The following is a 20,623-nucleotide window of genomic DNA, read 5'->3' as shown; positions in this document are numbered from 1 at the left end:
GATTCACACAGTGATGTTGCTGGCTCTTGTGGAGGAGTGTCCGTCTCCTTGTGCATCGTAGGGAATATAGATATGGAATTATACTTTAATGGTAAAATAGCTGGTAAAAGTTGCTGATTTTAATGTGAAATGAATCCAGATTAAAATACATCAAATAATCACCACCTGAGTGAATAAAAAAACAACATACTTTTGATGTTCCAATGAGGAGTATGCAATTAACTGGATGTGTTAGAGAAAACAGGAGACACGTCTAATTACTTGAGCTTTTATGTAGCTCTTAACAGCATTCACATATAAACAATGTGTGTTAGTGCTTTTGTTTATAGATACACTGAAAACCTTTAATTAGGAAGAGACTTTGGAATAAACCACAAGATGGACGAATGGTATAATAATCACAAGTTCATGGCATTAATTTAATGGACTTGATCTAATTAGATCCACCAAATGTTGTATACAGATTTTGGACGAGTCAAAATTTGTCTTACGTCGATGATTTCATTATTGTGGGTTTGACACATGTCCAAGTCCCAGGTGCTTTTTACAACATTACTGTCTCGTGGCTACTGCAAGTACTGTCAAAAGAGTAAATATTTGTGTAATATTAATACAGTTCTCTACGAGTCGTACGATTCAACCATTCAACACCAAACCAGTGTATTTTCCATTTTTCAATTGAAGAAGCAGCAAATCTCTTTGCCATCCCTTTTGCTGGGGGTGTCCTTGGTAACAGCCCAGGGTTTTGATTGCTTTATCCGTTAACAGTTGGAGCTTTTTTTTTTATTGAGGTAACTATTCACTGCAGCCACCAACGTCACTGCATGATTGCCTGGACTCTTCCAGGTACGGTAATAGCAGTACAACGTAGAGTATAGTTACCACCTACAGTTACACATGCATGCCGCTGTTTGTATGATCGAGAAGCTGGGACCACAAGAGTGGAATATGGTGAGTGGATTACCAGGAAAATGAAGCCAAACCACGCAGCGTTATGGATGGGATCGATTGAGGCTGCAGACGAGAAACTGTCAGCGACGTCGAGGCTAGTTTGTGGAAGGGAGGTCTGTCTCTATGCAGCATGATGGCAGTGTGTATGGGCAAATTATGGTGGAAATGTGCTTTGCCTGGGAAGCAGCTACGGAGCTGTGATGCAGCTTATCCCCTTTTTTTTTTTTACCGAGATCTGACTACAGGCGGCAGATTTCATCCCTCGGTTGTGAGTGAGTGTGTGCAGTTCATACAGACGCACACACACATGCACACACACGGCCATAATAATAGCCGCGTGTTAATCATAAAACAACGTGACTGATTAAACAGGAAAGCTGGATAAAAGTAACCAGCGGAAGGTGGAAGAATAGCGCTGGAAAGATTAAAAGCTGGAAAGAGGCCGAACAAAACATTAATAGGAGGTCTTAAAAGAGCTTGAACCAAAACTGTAACAGATGAACAATGGGAGAAACCAAATCCCTCATGGTTGGACGGCAGTCATCATCCATAGCAATGGCACCAACATGGCACCTCAAAAAGTTCTGAAAGTCCTGACTGATCATTCAAAACCTTTTGATATTTCCATTGTGTCTATATACCTAGACCTCCGCGATAATCAAATAATTTTCACTTTCAACTGTATGGGACCTTTAATATAGCATTTGATATAGATGGCTACAACCCAGTAAGTGCAACCAATCCAATTTCATAACAGTTTTTGCCGTCCTGAACTCCCGTATACTGCAATCAGCTCCTGCTCTATTTCAGGCTGTTGCATGAACTGCCGATAAATTTGGAGGAAGGGTTCTGATTCACCGTTGCCCTTTAATTTATTGCATGCCTCTTTCTTATTTCTGTATAATCTCAGATAGCTGTCAGTTGGGCAATAGACTCATTAGAACCTTTGTCATGCCTTTGCTTCTTGTCTGGGGAACACGCTGAATAGATAAGAGGTCCTCCTCCTCTCCCTGGCTCCTCTAGCTCTCTCTGTATCGCTCCAGCGCGTTCCCTATCCTCCTCCTCTCCGCCTGCCCAGTGTGCTACCAGAGGTTTGACCGTCAAGTGGGAGCTCTGCATATTTTTTCCAGAATTTTTCATGGAGGTTCTGGCAGCGGCACAAAGTCATCTGCCTGCTGTGATCTCGCATTTTTTCCACCTATCCTTTTGGTTGCAGAGCAATGTTGTCTGATGATTCCACTGCATGTCTGGAGCAAATGTGGGCCATTGTGTGAGTGTATGAGACCATGTGTTTGACTGGTTTATGCACAGCTATTGGGTGGGGGGAAAGGGAAAAACATTTTGACTGTGCAAAATGAATTCATTGAATGATTCATTGAATGTGTCTTTAAATGTTGTTCAAACTGTGTGCGTGAAACATGTAGGCTATAAGAAATACAATAAATTACATCACATGCCTATTAGAATACAATTGTGGGTGACTGCACTGCATCCACTAGCTCTCTCCTGTCACCCTCAACGTGTGCAACACACATGACAAATTCAATACTCGTCCTCGGAAATATTAAACGCACAAATTCAGCTTGCCAGCCACATTAGATAGTGCAGGGACTTTGTCGCCCACTCCTGTCGTACGAGCCGGGGTATTAAACCTCTAAATTTGAATGTTGAACTTCCCCAATGCTATTTTCAACATGCGGAACTTCTCGACCTTGGACGCCGACATGCATGCTGTGAATTATAAATCAATGAGCATTTATTAGTGTGAAAATCCTCAAGCACTCGGGGCTTCACTTGTGATGTAGGAAGGAATTGGAGGGAAACAGGGGCGCCTCGGGGGAGGGATGCCAGGCTGTTCAACTCTGGGTTTGCTGGTCACAGCCTGGAGCTTATCAGATACACAGAGACAGAGGGCTCATAGTGCACTGACTCTAAATACAAAAAAGTGCATGTCTTTGTGAGTCTGAGTCTGTGTGAGTGTGCTTTCATTACCTTCAGGGAGTGTCAGGAATAGTCACAGCCTACATATTGAACAAGGAAAAAGGTATAGCTGCATGATACATACTGCTGAAAAAGAAATCCACACAGACTTGTATATATTTATGTAACATTCAGTTATACTGTTAAAACAATAACTTTTTCCTAAACAAAATAGTTGGGTTTGACAGCTACAGCCACACTGGTTCGGAGTCAATTAGTCAGCGAGAAAGACATCGCATTAGAGGACACAGGCCTTCCACTTTATCAAAAGGGGATTTATGTGATGTGTAGTGCAACTACAATGCAGAAATGGGTGCTTAGCAACAAAGATGCTGCCCCTGCCAAGAAAACAAAACGAGGCTGTTTAACATGGAGTTTTGGCCGTGATAGACTGGTTAATCAGAAGGCATGATGAATGCTTGTGGAAAAGCTCTTTGGTGTGGAAATGACCCACCCTTTTCGTATCCCAGCAGTTCATGGTACTTGAACAGCTATAATGTGTTAGAAACTGTGTGTCATCTGTAAAACAGGGAGGAAAGGGAAGTAGTTACAATACGTAAGAGGCACGGAAGGACAACATTGAGTTAACCCGTGACCATGTTAAGTGGAGACCAAGCTTGTTTTGAGTCGAGGAAGCTATGGTGTCCGCTGCCATCCTTTGGAAGCGTAGCACAACAAAAAACTGGTGAAACTGTTTCAAGTTCTAAAACACTGAAAAAAATTTGAATATTTGGGAAGGAAAGTAAATTGTAGTATGTTGTGTTATACTATATTACTAGTGTGTAGCACACTGCATCAGAGTGTTGGTATAATGATGTCTTTCATCTCCTCTAAGACATATGTGGCCCCTAAAGGCATCAGACAAAGCAGCACACATAAATATACACACATGCACAAATAATTTGAATAATTTAGATGCTATGAACACGTTAAGATGCATTATGCTTTTATAAATAATGTATCTTAAGATGCCTTATTTCTAGAAGCACTCAGCAGAAAGTAATGGGATCATTGTACATGACTGCATCCGAAGGCCTGTTTAGTTAAGAGAGGGAAAGCATTTAGCTTATTTCAGCTGATTAGCAATTTAATGACCCGATACACTGAAGATGCGAACGCAAAAAAATCCCGTCATTCATTGTTTTATCGGTTTGTATGGACGCACGGTGAAAACAGGACCACATGATCGTTCCAAATGAGGCGAACTTGGAGGCAGACTGCACAGTTGATGATTACATGGTTATTTGCTCTGGAGAAAGAAAAATAAATGACTTTAATGAGAAAGGGGGCATGCCGTGTGATTGACTCATTGCGGTTTGCGAGGTTCCTAAAAGAACTTTCTGTACCCGTCGTAATGACAGGGCACTGGGTGTACAGTGACATTGTGGAGTACATTATCTTGACAATAACAGCTCTATTAAGAGATGAAAGCCTTCCACAATACTGTTTTGTGGCCACTGCCTTTGGTCCTCAGGGTTGCCCCATCTATTCCGCGGCCCTGGTTTCCTCTCTTCCGGTGCGACACCCATCTAATCCCATTTCTGTTTGTGACTCACCACTTTCAACTGCCGGATGAAAAAAAAAGAAAGAAAAAAAGCATAAATAATGTATTCCTCGGGTGTATCCACCCCCGGATCAATGGAGATACAAAGACCATCTACAAAGACTGCTGGCTCAAGGCCATATTTGATCACTTCCACTGCGCACGATCACTGCTCCTTTTTTTTGTCAGCCCGCTGAGACTCAATTATTTCCAAGTGTTTGTAAGGTACTGTTGAAAGAACACGAAGTGAATATTTAAACTTGGTGAGGGGAGGAAAATCTTTGATGAGACATGAAAACTGCAGATGGATGGTAATAGTGAACTGTTATAGAGAGATAGGGAGAAAGAGAGAGTAGAAAAATAAAACAACTTGATGCAGCATCTATTCCTCATAGGAATACTGGGAAAATAGCTGTCTGCATGAAAGCGAGTAGGGACAAATTATGGAGCACTTGATTTTTTGAAAGGAGCTGATAGAGCAGGTCAGAGCATTTAACAGATCAGTATGAACCAGAGTGCAACTCTGATGGACCTTCCTGCCAAGCCAGGACATATACAGTTTTCATTGGGCTAATCTACTTTAACACTGGAAGCATTGTTCAGTTCTAATTTTGTCAAAGTTTTTAGGAATGAAGTCAGAAACAATATAGGTGTCTAAGCTCATTAATGAATGCGCGGAAGAAGTTGTTGTGTAGCTTTGTGGTCCATGCATCAAATGATAGTATAACTTTTTCGTAACTTTTTTTTTTTACCTCAGAAATACAGATTCATATTTCCTGTCATATCCCTTGCTGGGCTCGTTCCTCCCTTACCCAGATGGCTGGGCTCGTAGCCCGAGATTTTCACCGTGAAAGATTTTTTTTCTTTTTTTTTTTTTTCGATTTCCTTCTCTGCAAAGTCACTCCTTCAGCGGGAATTGATGGCACATCCGATTGGCACTGCACCGCCGCTCTCGCTGCGCTGCAGATAATGAGTATTTGTGTAAAAGGGCAAAGCACATACTGAAATAAGATCAAAGGTCCGGACACTAGAGGCATCACACGGTGAGCAAAAAGTCATGCTCCAGTATGGGTAGTGCCATGCCCATTCAGTCACAAAGGAAACATCTTTTGATGTACATTTCCCCATGCGACCATATCTTGGTTCCATCGGCCTAATTTACATTCCAGATAATATTCGAGAGATTAAAACTGTAGCTAATCAGCAAACTGTTGCGGTGGGACTCTGCAATCATTGATCAGTGTTCTTTGTACAACGGTACAGGACTACGACTCCACCTGCTACAAAACTCCTTAGTCACACTCGAGTTCTAGTTTTTTTTTTTATAGCTTGCAGTTCCTCCACCTGCTTCATGCTGTACCAAGCTTGTGCTGACACTAGGCTATAACTGTTTTCTTTTAAAGCTCTTATATTTTATGGTTTCCCAGTGTTTGATGTGGAGTTTTGATACCCACAAGAAGATATACTGCAATCGTGGTTTTAATTACCAAAAAGCATCATGTAGTTGTGCATCAACCTTCTCACGCCTCTATCTGCAACTCTAGTTAAAACAGGGCTCGTTCCAATTTGAGGAGAGGCTCAGAGACTCTCTCTGCCTCTAATTGGAGGGCCTGGGTCTGATTGGCCATTTGCATTGAGTGGGGAGTTTTACCAAATTACAGCAGTAAGCTACTCTCCATTACCTGTGGTGAGCCTGGCTTTGCATCACCCAGAAAACAGTTAGCCAAACAGACGAGAGGCTCAGGGCCCCTCTGAGCCAAACAGACAGTCAAAATCGGTCTGAATTACTCTGTTCCCCGTGCAAACCCCTGCGTCATCTGATGGCTTTGGGGTGATCGCCCATGGTGTCGCAGCATCCAGGTACAATGCGTGAGTGGTGGAGCCTGCTGCCCCTGCCTCCAAGCACACTTTCGGAGGACAACTAGGAGGACCACTTTCCTCAGTTGCTAGACCCTGCGGGCGGACAGTTACGGTGCCGATTTGTGTTGAGGCCAGCCAGGGGAGTGTGTGTGGCCACAGAATCCGAGACCATCTGGGACATGCAGGAGGTGGGTGATCAGGCAGCAGGCACAGCAAGAGTGGAAGACTGCATAAGCGAAAATATGCTCTTCCTGGGCAGCAGCTACAGAGACGAAGCCGTGCAGCAGCTTAATCCCTTTTTCAGAGCTCTGACTCCAGGCAGTGGATTTCATCCCTTTACTGTGAGTAAGCAAGTTTGACACACACACACACACACACACACACACACACACACACACACACACACACACACACACACACACACACACACACACACACACACACACACACACACACACACACACACACACACACACACACACACACACACACACACACACACACACACACACACACACACACACACACACACACACCTGCTCTTAACCCAAGTGTAACTCGTTAAAAAACACGACTGATAACACAAAAAACTCAAAACAGCAAGATAAAAGTCATTTCAAGCATATTTTCTAAAAAGATTCAAAGCTGAAAAGGCCGCTGTAGTGGCAGAATGAAACTCTAATAGGACTACTTAATACAGATTGACCACAAAGCAAAAGAACATGAGAATAATGCACATTTCAGGCTAACCCACAGAAAGACAATATTCTGTATTTGAAGTCCTGGTGGGCTAGGATGGGGGCAGGACAGAGTTGCGGCCATCTAGTTGTGACATCGCAACGTTTTCGAAGTCAGGGCAGCTTTTTTTTTGTGACAGTTTCTGTACATGTTTTTGTTTTTTTCAAGTGCCGTCTTTATATGATGTATGGAAATGTTAGATGAGGAAAAATGTTTTGTTTCTGAAGTTGGAGTGACTATTTTAATTTAGATTAATTTGGTTTGTCACCCACTCAACTTACACCGTGCTGTCAACCACTGACACAACTATTTGTATAATCATTGACAATGTGTCATAGATTGTCAGATGATAAGTGCCAGGTTGGCTCCCACCATCGGCAATTTAATTAGAAAAGTTTGTGATGTTGACGGGGGCATCTCCTCTCACCGCCGCCTGATTAAGTTGAGTAAACACCTTAGTAATGGATTCAACCTTTCAGTGTGCTGAATGTGCTGTGTGCGCCAGGTGATACACACTCACCGCCCACTGTACACGAGTGGGTCATTGTCTGGTAATCCTCCTAAAATGGAAAATGTGGATTGAGTGTAATTAAGAGGTGATGAACTGATTTGCCATCTGGTCAGACAAGTCAAATAAGCAATAATTTGCCAGCTACAAAGTGCATGTGGAAATGCGATGAGTGCAAAAATCTGATAGTTACACTATATACATCACTGAAAATGTGTGTAGTGTCTTTTTGTCCATATATGGAATGAGAGGGGAATATGTGTTTACATCTCTTTCTTGGAATGTTATGCAAGGGGCCTTTTGGGGACCCTTACCACTCCTTTCCTTGACCCTGAAAATTCCACGTCTCATATAGCATAACTTGATTCGAACCAGATGTTCTTACTCAAGTCAACAATGGGCCTATAAATATAACCCCCAAGAAGTGTCGGAAGGGTTGTCTTTTTGGCCAGACACTCTACAAGTTCTGCAGTGCCTGTAATCGATGCTGGTCTTTTTGTAATAAACCTTTATATACAATCAAGACGGTGTCGGCGGACTTCTCTTCAATACATCTTCACATCATCGCTACTTAGTATACAACAAAATTTGGCATGTGGTTTCACAAGTTAACTTATTATAAAACAAAATGGCTTCTCGTTGACACTGAACTCAGGTAACCTAGTGTGTTCTACTTTGATAGGAGGGGGTGTACTTTTTATTAGATCTTAAGTAGGTCACTGTCTCCACAGGAGCAAGATACAGTAGATTGTATTGCTACATACTAAGAAGTACACCTGGGAGACAGGGCTTGGCCTCGGCCTCGGATGTGGAACACAAGCTTAATCTTCTGTCATATTGACGACATTAATCTAGGTCAGCGTTAATACCTTAACTTGATATTTTTTTCAGAAAAGTCCAATACGAGTCAACATGTGTCTTTTTTGGTAAGAGCACAATATTGAGGAACATCAAACATTTAAACATTTGCATTTTGCAGCCCAGACTCAGAATATTATCCTCTAGTTATAATCTATTATTATAGATACGCGGGAGCAGTTGATACCAGTGGTCCCATTTATCTTTTTAACTAAATGAATTATACCCCATTTCTGATACTTGGTATATCTTTGTACGAGTTTGTATGGTAATGTTTGTGCTAATAAATTATTTTAGCCTCTACAGTGCCAGCATTGTGCACATTTAGTTTTGAGTGCTCATGTTTCTTCCTCTATCCTGCTGTCATCTGTACTATATACTGCATCCTATTATCTCGCAAGATCTTGCATTTAAGATTTCACAATCACTGCATTATTGAAGCTAATGCAGGACAAAGACATCCAAAATATCGGTCTCTGTATGGATATACAACCATTACCTCTGACTTCTGTGGTTGTCTCTATCTTAAGTAAGCTGCACTGCTGAGCTTTGATGTCAATTTGGACGTCTTTCAGGATGGTCATGATTTCCACATTATGTAATAATCCAAAAAAATAAAATCATTTATGCAACTATTGCGTTCAAAAATACATTACCACTTGTTTTTACTGGAACTTGGTGGTAAGTTGTATGTTATACCCGCCAGAAGGTGGTGGTAATGCACCTGAAAGCTGTTCGCCAGCCGCCATTAAAACAACAAAGGAAGAAGAAAATCCCCTACACCATTAAAATGCGCTGCTGTGAGATTGGATGTTCTGTGTGGAACTCCTTTACAAAATAAACAGAGGTGAGGTTCATGCAGAGTTTGCAAATCACTACCACAACTATGAAATAAAAAAAGTTTTTATCAGTTTTTCACCCTTTCCTATTCTCTTTTTGTATGTGGTGGCATGAGGGCCTGGGGGGGGGGCTCTTTTAAAAAATGTGAATATCAAATAGTTACATTAAATGCATATCCTCAGTAAAGCAGCCTGCAGTGGCTGCAGGTTTGTTAATTAACTGTGCCTTTAGATATTCCATCTGGGTTTACTATCACACTCAGGATAGAATGATAATGATCCTGGCACTATAATAATAATAGTACAGGAGGTAATTAGGAAGACAGAAGGTACTCGCTTAACTCCTCCAGATGATATTGAGCGTGAGCCTTTACCAGCAGGGCGCATTGTCAATCTGTTGCAAAACCAACACATAGATGGAGACATGTACGGTACACTTGAATTAACATCAGTTCATATTATAGCCCTACACATACTAGGGATTTGGGCACTGACACTGATATTTGAGTTAAAATGAATCCGATCAAATCAAACGATAGTGATTATTAATTTGCATCAACCCCAAAATTACATATATCTTGTTATGGATATCCCATCTCTTTTTGTTTAAAAACAAAAACCAAAAAAAAAAATATATATATATATATATTTGACATATTAAGTAGAACATTTTGTAATTGAAAAATCTACCTGACAGTGCACTGTAGTGGACAAAATATGTAATGGCGGCAGTATTTCATGATTACCTCTATATAAATTAGATTGTCAAATTTTTTCTTTCTTGGAGCTAAGGATAATTTTTGTCAATTTACTTGGAAAAGAAGTAGACAGCAGGGACAAACCTAAAACCCCAGATGTGGTGGCTTTTAGTATGTTATATTTCCCCCTATTTCATCATACACACTGATCTAATTTATCGCATTTCTGTATTGATTTTTTCATACGTAGCGAATTATTTCAAAAGAGAGAGAGAGCTAGGAATTTGAAAATTCATAACACAAAGCAGAGGAAAATTACCAGAGGAGTAACCAAAGGACAACCAAACATGTTAACGATGTGGTAGAACATTCTAATTATCGCTGAAGACAGTTCATCATCATATTACATTTTTTTAAAATATGATTTGGAGCATCTGACATTACAACTAGTTATTGTTTCTAGAGCAGCAGCATTACTGTTCACAACAACCCAGTCACTATTAACTCAATTATCTCTCACTGGAAAGAAAACTGAAATGTCAGTGTAATAAATAATATTCCTGGGTGAACTTTGGAGAGGAAGAGGAACAGACGTGAGTCAGTATCTGTCCTCTCTCATCCTCCGTCTGCTGCTGGTATGATTCACTGCCTGCAGGTAGCACTGGTGGAGGTGTTCAGGCAGTAGCGAAGTTTGCCAAATGTCGCCAAAGACTCGGGAGAAAAATAATCAGTTAGACGACAGACGGACAGCTTTTGTTTTAACTACTGTGACATTTTTATTTTAACTTTTCATCGCACTGACAGTAAGGAGCGTAGTTGTCGCCTAGTGTTATCTCCACTTCACCTGGTTCCCCGTGTCCTCCAAGCCTCTCCGATCTGCTCGCTCCCTGCTTGTGGCGTTGTTACACACACTCACCAAGGGGGGACTAGAAAGCTAAATCATGCTAAAATCATGTCTAAAACCCTCAGAAGGGGGCCATTAAACGTGTGTCGCCAATAAAGGCCTGTTACCTTCTGCGGTCAAGGTAAATAAAGGCCCTGGCGACTATTTGAAGATAAGCAGTATTAAAGTAGCATGAGTAGTCAGTAGCAGCTGCTGCTTAGTGAAAGCTGTATTTGACTTTGGTAATATACTGGAGCATCTACGTAGCAAACCAGGGATGCTGGGTAATAAACTTTTGAGAAAACACTGTTGTCACAGAATACATTGGGCATTTTACGAGACATATCTGTAAAATACTAACTTTGAAAGGTTTCGCTGTGACTAGCCTCAATCTTCTGTTGCACTTGAAGGTGTGTGTACCAATTGCCACGTTAATGTTATCAGGTTCCCTTCGTGAACTTTTGCTTTTCCTCTTTGACATCAAATCCTTCTCTGTTCTCAACTCTCCACTCGTCACGCGATAGGACTGAGTATTGAAAACTGTTATTTTCAATTTCATTTCATTCAATTTTTAAAATTGGTAGTAGGCACTGCTGCTGATATGCAAAAAAACAAACCAAACCAAAGGGTGTAAAATAATGAAATAGACTATGCGGCAAGTTATGTAATTGGTGTGTCCATGAACACCGTGTTCCACCCTTTCAGGAAACCCCCGCAAGCATTGAGAGAGCATGTCCAAAGAAAGTACACAGACGGAGCACAGGGCTTTCTTGCTGTCACTTTAAGTATGCAGGGTCTAAGGCAGAGGCACTGATTGGATACCCTTGGGTTTTGGGGTCTTTTTCCAAATATCCTTTGTGGGTTGTATGAGACTGACTGTCTGACCCTCTAAAGAAAGAACTTTGATCTCTCAGTCGCTCTGGGAGGTGGTGACATTTAGCTAGTGCTGACCTTTTGAAGCTGCGTTTCCCCCCTCCGGAAAGCGATATATCTACAGCTTGATAAGACTTCACTTCAATTTGAATAGTGCAATAATCAACTGCATTCAAATGCAAATAAAAGTTAACAGTAATATATTAACAATTGCTTTTACTTGTTTGTTGGCAAGGAATTTTGCTGGAAAGTTGACTTTTCACATTGCCATACAGCGAATAATGTAGATTCAGCAGATCTCCCACGAATGGAGAAAGAAATGGCTTAAATCTTTGAGGTGTTTTACACTTTTGGAATGAGCCTATCTCACAAAACATACAATAGATTCTGCTTACCAGCACTAATATAGTGAAGCATCACGTAAACAAAATAGATATGCGTAGGCTGTGTAAGAAAGTTTGGCTCAAATGTCGAAGGAGGGTGGTAGGTAGGTAGGCAGGCAGACTCGACGCAGACACGGATATAACTTAGTCGAAATTAAAAGAAAATACAAGGAAAATAAACCTGAAAAGGAAATCATGAAATCTCAAACAAAAGGCACATGTTCACAGCAGCACAGCCTTACCTTCTTCTCCCTTGCCGAAGAGTCAAAAACAAAAAATGCTACTGAATATATAGGGTGTTCAATCATCACCTACACTCCTTCAGCCCATACCAGTATTTACTAAAGGGTGAAACATACAGTGACCGTAACACCAGGATATATAAATGATCATTTAGCTTCTTTCCCAAGCTCATTACATTTCTAAATCACTATCCGAAAGGTACGCATCTCAACCGATTTTACTAACAAACAATAAACTATCAAACTAAGCATTTCGACGTAGAAGAAATCCCCACCAGTTGGTTTAACCCACGATGTCAGCGATGACATCACCAACACCATAAAAACTTGGAAATTCTGGGCGGGGCCTCTCTCCAACAATAGACCTGCATCATGGTGGCTCTGAACAAAGGAACAAAACAATTGTAAGTATGGACAAAGAAACAAACAATTTCCAAACCTGACATTTAATAAAGATTAAGTTGCGGAACTAAAAGTAAATCTTGGCTCTGTTTGCTTTAGCTTACATATGCTTTGATGTGAACTTTAACATAACGCTAACACAAACAAACCCTGGATTGTCGATGAAGCAATGTTACCTTAGCAATGCTAAATTTTATAGCACAATGATCACATGTAGAAAATACTACAATGTGTAAGATGACTTGTAGAAAGGGTTGAGTGGTGAGTAAACAGATCTCACCCACTTTGTCACAGGCTGAATTTCTTTTTATATATGACAATTTTCAGTGTCACTATTTCCAATAGTGCTACAGCTTTGTCTCACATCTTTGACATGTTGTTATTGCATATTTGTCTATGAGTCAGGCCACACCTGTACACTTGTGGACTTGTGAGATGAGGCTAAATGTGCTATCTGGCTAGGGAGGATTTTTTGTTGTTAGCAATTAGCATCTTAGATGCAGACAAATATCACTGCTCAGTTGGTAATTTCACTTCACATAATCAGTAGAAGTCTTTGTACTAATTGACCTGCAAAGTTCTTCAAATCAAATTAGTCAAAGCATTTCCTCCATTGTTTACAGACAAAAAAAGAGAGATGATAATTAGATTTTTTGATTAAAGGGCAATATTTGAAATGCAGTTGGTAGAGAGAGTGCCCCTCTTGTCTTCCTGTGACTCGTCATCTGAGCCTCGTTCTTGTGGTCATTTACCAGAAATGAATTAGCTAATGTAACCATTTCCTTTTCCTATAGAAATGACCTGACATTAGGCCACTGCTGAGTGCCTCATGTCAGAAAGATAAACCATGAGAAGGGAGGTTACCAAAAGAATGCAAAATGCACAGCAAGCAAACAGTCTAGCCAGCAGTTCTAGTGAATATATTGTCAGTGAGGGTGAGCTCTAATCAGAGAGGTGGATGGAAGATCGTTCTTTGAAAAAGCGTCTTGATTTTGCTGATGTACTGTGCAGCTAAGGTGCTGCTGTTGTTTGGGGAAAAAAAGTATTTAGCTTCAGTATTCGGTTCACGTAAGGGATGAAAAATAGGCTTGCAAACCTTGGTCCCTCACTAGAATTGCATACAAAACACCAAACACCATAAGGACATTATTAAAAAAAGAAAAGAAAATGCTGTTGGGAATGATTAGGCATTACAGGAAAACTATTATCTGTAAATTAAATTAAAAAGAATACCCAAAGTCAAACTTTTATAATGTTCTCTATAATATTTTTTGCAGGACCAGAGAGGAACTCCTTTGAAAAACACTTACTACTGCTTTTCTGTTTAGTCATTTCCTTGGCTTGTGCAGCCGCTGCAGTTAGAGACGCACAAAGTGAGAGCTTCCTCCAGCGGAGAGCACTGTGGTCTAAATACCTTCTAAGCACCAGGAATGATAACAGGGAATTACCGCTCACTCAAGGTGAAAGTAGTTTAGCCAGCACACAGGCAGCGATGGAGAGCAGGACTATTTGTTAACTTATGGATTTTGGACATTTGCCCTCGCCATGTCTTTTTTTTTCTGTTCCTACTATTTCAGCCTTAAATCCTTATTCCCTGACCACAATCCTCACCTGTTTTTTTTTCTTCTTCTCTGTAGTGAGAAAGCCAGCCTTTGAAACTTTCAGAAGGTGTTTAATCACTGTCTACGGTGATTGGATTTCCAAAATGCCTCCCTTGTATGACCCCTTCCTTTACATTCCTTTCACCGAGTGAAGGCAGCTAATTCCCTCGCACACTTACGACTCAATTACTTCAAGGTGAAAAAAAGTATACACCATAACATATCAGCTTCTGTCGTTGCTCAGGAACTTTCAATATCCCTGCCAATGAGGTTTCAATTACTACCTTGACATGCTTGTCATAGCATTGAAGTTAAGCAAATGTCTTTGTTTGAAAATGTTGCATATCGAAGTGATATATTGTTGTTTCCCTTAGGATTTTGGTAAGAAGTTTTGGTAAGAAAATGCCTCAACACCGAAAAAAATTACTAAAATAAAAAGAAAAAAGATGTATAGAATCATCATATATATAGGTTTGTTCCTTTTTGAAGTTGGCCTCCCCTTACGATCAAGATATTTAATAAAACCATTTCTCTTATTTACAGCACATTTGAGTGAGCGAAATGGAAATTTGTATGCACATTGCTTTTGAGAAATTTTACCTTACATTTGACAGGATAGGCTTCGGTGCCAGGGCCATTAATGTGTGACTGAATAAGTGATAGAGGAGCTCTATATATAGAATCGCCATAGTGTGTGAATGCGTGAATGTGACCTTGATGGGTTGTTAAGACCCAGCAACCAAATGCGGTCCCTTTACCATGGACATTCGGTAACAGTCAATTTGTTTGACTCAATTCTGGTGCTTTTATTATTTCTACTGCTTCATGATTTGGCTGCCGCTGCAGTTGCCAGTTACATCACTGTACATGCTCATATACGTTGGTGCCTGTGGTCCCCTTGGTTTCGTACTCGTCACACTAGCCCCGGTCACGGAGTAGAACGCACTGCACACAGTTTGCTGCGAATAATAATGAAATCTCAGTATTGGCACTGTGAATGTATAAACACCCTACTGTAAAAAAAAGTGGTTAATATAATTTCAAATGTTGAAACGTATGTCTCATCAGAATAGCAATGCGACGACAGTAACGCGTGGCCAGGTTGATGCTGCACGTTTCGTATTCTGCATGGACACCCATGGCCGGTTGTTAGGTACCTAATTGACGATCTGTGCATGGGCACTAGTTTGCCAGCGAAGCGGCATTGACTCAGTCACATTGTAATTGCATGCAGAGGATTTCCGTCTGCCTCTCCCCATTCTTTGATTTATTGCTGTACCGCAGCTGTCAGAACTCAGGCTTCACTGATTGGGTCTTGAATGGGAATATTATTGAAATGCAAGTGGAATGCCACTGAGCTGTTCAAACAGTCGAACCGAGGCTCCCAATGGGTACGCTGTAACCAGTGTTGAGCCAGGCAGATGTTTTCGCACGGAAAAACAAGCTGATAATGAGTTGGATAGATTGCGGGATGAGGATCACTGCACTGTGACACGCTGTTCCTTCACCTGAGACTGCCATGCATCGTCTTACCGATTTGATCGCTCAATTTAAATCCATTCTTATGGAGTATGGCATGAATGTATTTAAATGTGATGCTTAAGGGGGACTTGTCCTCTTGGATAAAGATATGATCACGGGTGGATATTGCAAACGGCAGTGTCACACACACACAAGTCCCTCTTGTTTTACTCAAGTAAATCAGGAGGCTTCTAGAAAGCTCTAAATGCAGTTTGCACACAGCCGTGCATACAAATATATATATATGTATATATATATACATATATATATATCCCAAATGCCTGCTTTTCTAAATTATTCTCAAAGCAAACCATTGCTTTTCTGCTTTTTGTGCAGAACAGGTTTGATACGTTAAAGATATCAGCTTACTTATGATCAAAAAGTGTGTTTTACTCCAATAAAACATTTATTTTAAATGAACACATTCAAGGCTACGTTACACAAGCAGCAAGGTAATGCCAAGTCCGATGCCCAGGTGTCCAAACCTGCTTTTTTGCGAGTTTAATGGCAGTAAAACAGGTTTCAGTGCCAGAAGCATGGTTCAAAGGGGTTGTACTTAGTCGCTTAATTAATCTCGGGCATGCTTCGAGTGCACCAATCAGTGTCATCTCCCATTCCCTTTTAAAGCCAGTTGCACTCGCACCTAGGTCAATAGATCACAGTATGATCTTAAATACAATGATTGACATTTATAAAATAGAAATGAAAAAATATATTAGCTAGCCTTCAGTCTTTCTTCCAAATCATTATTCATCCTCAGCATAAGCCTTTTTTCCCAAAATGAACTTCACAATAGCATCACAATACTGCTGTACTATCTCAAATGTAAGTTATAATTTAAGTTTAATGACATTTACAATGATGTGGTTTCCTATTCAGATGCAGTTTCTTTGCGAGGGAGTCTGGCAGTCTTCTTTGAGAATCACAGCTTTCGCACGTCACAGTGGTCCTCATGCACAGTAAGCTGCGTCTCCAGGAAGCCGAGAACAATTGATGCATGTGGAATACCTAATATCTTTGTGTCAAGATGAATCTTTCAGATGTTTATTTCACAGATACACGTGATATTACGTGATTCCTTGTGGGTTCCTGGCAAATGAATGCTTTTTTGCTCACGTGAAGTTGCAGAACTGTTTTCCCTTCAGCGAATTATAATCCTGGATCCATCATGAGCGTTGCTTGCTTCATTGTTGATGAATAATATAATATTTGTTTCTACGATAAGATGGAGCCCTCTCTCCTTTCTTTATCTCTCCTCTTGTAAAAAATCAGCAGGGGCAGTCATATTTCAGCAGCAGCGTAACACCGCAGTTAGGTGCAAGTACAGGTAACTGAAAAGAATAACGATGATTAAACCAGTGAGCTACTGCAAAAGAGACTCACAAATTTGATCTAAAAACAATTCTGTGACATACAGCGAGTTCACAAACCCCCAAATCGTTGTCTACTGGCTGAAGCTGGAAACCGTTGAAAGAGCTCCCTTACCGTGTTACATATAGTATTTATATTACTATAATTAATAATAATATAATTATTTATAATACTATAATTATACACGTATTATAGAAATATTTGAAATCTAACCCTATAATATAATCTCTGGAATATGTTTAAAATTCATTCGATTGACAAAACTGTCTGTCATTTTCTTTTTAATTGTGAAGCCATCGTTCTATCACTTCTGGAGTAAAGCAAGCATGTTTTGCCTGTTCAGCCTGCTTTTCTCTCGGTTCTCAAGTTTTACTCTGATGCTCGGACGTAGCGATCATTTGAAAGGGTGCCTGGCGTGCATTCATTCATACAAACAAGCTAATACATGTCAAGAGTACAGAAAAACACAGAGCCTATCTAATTAGCTGCGCAACAGAGCAGCAGCTCAATAAAGCCCTTCTGTGAGACTGGACAGCAGTTACAAGAGAAACCTAATGGTTCACTGAGAATAAGCGATTATTGGACCTTGAGTCTTTGGCAGTTGGGACTCGTTGAAAACTTTATTGCAGAGCCATTTGAGAAAAACAATGCAAAGAGCTGAACATGTGAGTTACGATTAGTGACCACATTGGAGATCTACCTTTAATTTTACAAGCTAACTGTACCTTGCTCCGTATACAGAATGAGTACAGGGGGAATAATGTTCATGCTCGGGCTGTATCTTAATTCCTCAGCAGAGGCTACATTTTCCAGCGCTTTGATGCTGGATGTGACGGCAGTGGTTTCCACTCATACTTTACCTATCTGGGCCTTTAAAATGCTTTACAAAGAAAAATAAAATTTGTATGTTCAATATAATCATAGTTATTTCTTCATGCTGGCTTTTTAAGATGTTATTCCTGAAAGCTCACTCTAATCCGCATCCCCTTTCCACATCCCCTTGCATCCCTCATCTTCTGCTCAGATCTTTATCTTAAGACTAATAGACACTGAAAACACATTAGGGACTACAGTCAGTGATTTCCAATGGCTCTTCAGTCATCAAGCTCCGGCTTTCTCTGCTTTGTATGCAGAGGCATGTGTTATCATCCTATATGTGGAACCCATGAGGTGATATAAAATTTTTTTTTTTATGGTAATTGGTTTTATGGCTAACCAAGCCTTGCGGTAGAGTCTGAAGGGGTTTTCTGGTTGCTAGAGGTTACACCAGGCATGGGGGATGTGACATCCTGGTTTTATCTCTGCTCCTAACCTTGGTGTAAGGGCAATTCTATCCTTAAATTTGACTACAAAGTCATACAGCACATGGAGTGTAACAACAGTGGGAAGTGAGGGCTGGCCGTCGGGTGTCATTGTACCCTTGTTGCAAATGATTTGGCCTGGGCTTAGTTGACAGCTTGACAGCTACTTTAGCACTGAAGAAAATTGACTCAAATTTTCTTTGGATTTATGTTTCTTTACACAATAGTATGCCATGATTCACTCTTCAAGAAAAATGCTCAAAGTAAATATGAGATAGATACATAAGAAGGTGAGTGAGGTAAGATGGATAGAGAGAAAGATAATGACAAATATTGTTCCCCTTTTTTATTGATTTTGTTTAGGTGTTTTTTTAATGTGTATTCAATGGGATTATAATAACATAATAACATTTAATGACATTACTGATTCTAGAAATATCGACATTCACACATACCTAAATGTTTCTTATGAACAAATGGGCGTCGGACTGCCCATGCATGACAGAACTCATAACTTCCTAGAGGATGAGAAAGAGGGGGGGTTTCCCATTATTTACCTAGACTCTGCCACACCGCCATAGTTTAATTTGTCCCACCACAGTTTCATAATAACAAAAAATAATTTTCAACAGAATTTTTTGTTCCTTTGCATCGTCATAGAGCTGTGTGCAGCGCTCTTTGCACAGTTGGAGCACACTGCGTCTTGTGTGCCTCCCCTAGCCCCGACTGATGAGCTCAGTGAATCATCTGTAGATGGCCTCCCTAGTGATATTCCCACCAAGTTTGGTCAAAAACCTTCCATGTTTTTCTGAGTAATTTCGTCGACACACACAGAGGGGTGAATACAATACCCTGCTCCCGGCTATGCTGGTGCACAGGGTGATTAGGCTGGAAGAGTAGGCGGGATACTGTGCAAGGTAGGTGGCATGGCAGAGGTGACAGAAGGTTTCCTGTTTCTGACAAGGTCTTTCCATAATCTCTTGGCAGTTATTGGGTGCCTTGGCTGTGGGTATAGAACAGCTCCAGGCTACTTCTCTGTACTCCTGCAGTTTTGCGTTCCATAAATAACAAGGGGCAGACGGAGGCAAAGACAATGAGCAAGTGAGGACAATGTGGCAAGGGGGCTGAGTGCCTGAATAAGAAACAGACAGTCGGTTGTCCCGAAGACAAAAAGAGCCAAACAGTGATTTGTTGTTCAAAACAGAGGCAGATTGAGGATGAATAGTAGCATGACAATGGGAGAACAAAAAAGGAAAACACTGCAGTAGAGAGATAAGACTCCCTGTATAAAGGTAGGGGGGAAAAAAATGAAAAGATGCTCTTTTTCACCCGGAAAAAAAGGGTTTAAGCAAATGTGCTTGCATCACTCTTGCCAATGTAAGTGGTCACTGTGCAGGGAAAAGTAGAAACATCTCAAAGCAGTAAACAGAACACCTTTATAAATCACAGGATACAATCACGAGCAATTCCAAGAATCAGAACACGGTGCATAATGGAACTCAAATGAATGGTTTATGTATACTGCACTTCTAATCATGACATACTTTCTCCCAATTTTTTGTACTTTTTTTTAGTTTACCATTGTCGTGTGGACTGCTCAGTTATTATTACATATGTAAATGGAGTACTGTCCCACCAGGGAAAAGTATGTTTAACTAAGTTGCACTTAGTGTTGTTTGCCAATGGATTATGCTATAGCCTCTTATATATTCTGTTGATATTTAAATTATTAATGACTAGTAAAATAAAATAAAAAAACAACTATTTTGGAGCACTTGGATCAAAGAAAAATAGATAAAAATAAAACTAACTATGGCAAATACTGTATATATGCATTATAAGTAGCTTCCGTCACAATTCCTGGCTTATGGTAGGGTGTTTTTTGTGTCTGCGTGTAGTGTTTTAGCTTTAAATATTCATCACCTTGTAATTTGTTTACCTTGTTCATGTCCACGGATCTCTCATCAGCCACTTTATATCCTAGTTTCTTCACATCGAGTGCTTTTTCTTTCAAATCCACCAACGCTACTATTTTTATTGTCTAAATTGCGGTCACTCTGACCTATAAGAG

At 40.4% G+C, this 20,623-nt stretch overlaps 1 protein-coding gene across 8 annotated transcripts in view; it reads left to right on the top strand.

Moving 5' to 3' along the window:
- The window catches only part of lingo2 (leucine rich repeat and Ig domain containing 2), a 178,636-nt gene that overhangs the window by 6,959 nt on the left and 151,054 nt on the right, over positions 1 to 20,623 (top strand). For 3 of the 8 annotated variants that reach the window (XM_035650504.2, XM_035650496.2, XM_035650500.2), the window contains exons 1-2: positions 12,697 to 12,760; positions 16,760 to 16,839. The exons of 2 other annotated variants lie outside the window; for them this stretch is intronic. The gene's annotated coding sequence lies outside the window, so the exon portion shown is untranslated. Of the gene's footprint in view, positions 1 to 4,486; positions 6,676 to 12,696; positions 12,761 to 16,759; positions 16,840 to 20,623 lie in introns of those variants that run through there. 3 more of the 8 variants (XM_035650499.2, XM_035650501.2, XM_035650503.2) reach the window with 3 other exon arrangements.

This window comes from Scophthalmus maximus, chromosome 9, assembly GCF_022379125.1.
Source record: "Scophthalmus maximus strain ysfricsl-2021 chromosome 9, ASM2237912v1, whole genome shotgun sequence".
Taxonomy (NCBI): Eukaryota; Metazoa; Chordata; class Actinopteri; order Pleuronectiformes; family Scophthalmidae; genus Scophthalmus; species Scophthalmus maximus.
The sequence above is the reverse complement of the archived record's forward strand: the minus strand, read 5'-3'. Positions and strand labels throughout refer to the sequence as shown.